Below are 2500 nucleotides of genomic sequence, written 5' to 3'. Positions count from 1 at the left end.
CTCTCTCTCTCTCTCTCTCTCTCTCTCTCTCTCTCTCTCTCTCTCTCTCTCACACACACACACACACACACACACAGGATTTGGCAAAACAAAATAAAAATAAAGCAAAAATAAATCCTCCACATTCCTCCCCCCTTACTTTGCCAAATCCTTCTCACACAACACTTACATTATTTTTTTCATAACCCAGTCGCAGTCGGGAACGGGACCTCTACTCCGAGTAACTGGGCCTCCATATACTCTCTCATTCACTTCTTCCTTATCACAATCATTAGCTACATTAACACTATTCCTATCTAAATCCCTATCATCTAATATATCATGTACAATCATATCTACCTCGTTCTCATCTGGCCCTATAATTACACTCATTTCTGTAAACAGTTCATCCATTTCATCAAAAACATTCTCAACTTTAGTAAAAGATTCATTCATACTACTAATCATTCTCCTATCTCTCACTCTCGCATTCGTCATCCTTTCTTTTACATCACCTAAGGAAAAGCCACACACACTATAGGTATCATTCATACTCAGCCATGATTCATCTGTATTAACACATTTATCTTCCATACACACTTGCACATTTACACCCTTGTCATACTTATTTCTATTCTCACTTTTACTTATAAAATTTTCCCTTTTTTCATCCTTACTTAAAACTTTCAAACGCCTCTTTTTCCTATATTCAACTAACACTAATTGTTTATTTTCCAGCCCTAACTTCTCATGCATACTAGGTTCATACTTGCTCATTTCCAACCAATTACTCATCCCATTCTCACAAACATTAATCCTATTCCTTCCACACACACAGGAGGACTCACCCAGCTGAACCCTCTTACACTCTAGTTTCCCGAACATCCTGGCTGATTTCCTCCCTTCTTCCTACATACCCTAGCTACATGCCCATCTGCACCACATTCAGTACACTTACCCCGTGGCTCCTTGCACATTCTAGCATAATGCCCATCCTTACCACAATTACCGCAAATCACATTTGTACGATTACTCCGACATCCACTCGCTATGTGCCCTGTCATACCACACCGATAACATTTTACCCCTTTCTCTTTCGTGCACTCGCTAATTCTATGCCCTACCTCACCACATCCAAAACAAGCACCAAGAGCCCATCTACATTCATTCTTCTTATGTCCTACTTTCCCACATCTATAACACTTCTCTTCACGGATACAACTACCTGACCTATCTTGCGGCGCACTAGCACTCCTATCCCTCCAAACCTGATTCCCTTGCCTAAACCCTTCATTTGTCCTTACAGGTATTCCCACATTACTCGCCCTAACACTCCTATCTACTACATTATCAGCTACCCTCATTGGTCCTCTCAAAATTGCGTCCTTATAACTACCAAATTCTATTACACTTTCTTCCATTCCAGTTCTTACACTCACAGATTTACTTTCTTTCATGCACCTATCTAACTCATAATCCTCAACTATCTCTAGTATATCATCCCATGTCAATCTCTCTTGCGTCCACCTCATTTTCTCTTTGCGTTTCAAATTAATAAATTCACACACATTCTCAGGTACTGTTGCCAAAAACTTCCTCATTAACTCCTTATTCTCATTTATACCTTCATCCCCATACTTCTTCCTAGCTAAAGTTTCCAACCTACATACGTACATTGATATAGCTTCTCCTGCATTCATCCTTGCCTCATCAAAATCATTCTTACGCTTATACTTAACACTCCCTTTCATACGTTTTACCTGCTCAATTATTCTCGTTTTCACACTTTCATAATCAACGTCCCCTACACTCATTATCACTCCATACATCGTCAACAAATACCCAGTCAAATATTCTCCTAACTCCCTAGCCCAAACTCTTTTACTAACACCATACTTATCCTGACAATACCTCTCATACTCCTTGAAAAAATCATTTACATCCCTACTGCTATGCTCATTGAACCTTTCACACCGAGGTACCTCTCTCATAAACACAGTCTTACACACATCACGTTCATTCTCACTGCTATCATCACTGTCTACTCCCTTGTTACCTTCTTCCTCATTCGAATATAATGAATCCACTTCCACACTTAAATTCCTATCCTTAACCATTCCCTTCTTACCCTTTTTCTTACTTACCACTTTCACCCATTCACGATCGTCCTTGCTATCAGCCTGATACTTTTTCTTCTCTTTCTTCACATCACTTTTACCTTTCCTTTCATCTTTCCTCTCCCCTTTCTGTTCATCCTTACTATGCCTAATTCCCTTATCTTCATCACCATCACTATTACTACTATCACTATCACTTCCTTTCCCATTATCACCTACCTTAACCTTCTCTTTCACTACCAACCCATTACCCGAAGCTGAGGACACTCCTCCGACTGCACCTTCACCCATTATAGTTTTCATCATCCCCATGACTTGCCCCATCATATCTTCCATTCGTTTCTCCATTCGTTTTTCATTCTCTCGCATCCTCATCTCAACACATTCTTCCACTCTCTCTACTG

The sequence above is a fragment of the Palaemon carinicauda genome, chromosome 5, assembly GCF_036898095.1.
Source record: "Palaemon carinicauda isolate YSFRI2023 chromosome 5, ASM3689809v2, whole genome shotgun sequence".
NCBI lineage: Eukaryota > Metazoa > Arthropoda > Malacostraca > Decapoda > Palaemonidae > Palaemon > Palaemon carinicauda.
The sequence above is the reverse complement of the archived record's forward strand: the minus strand, read 5'-3'. Positions refer to the sequence as shown.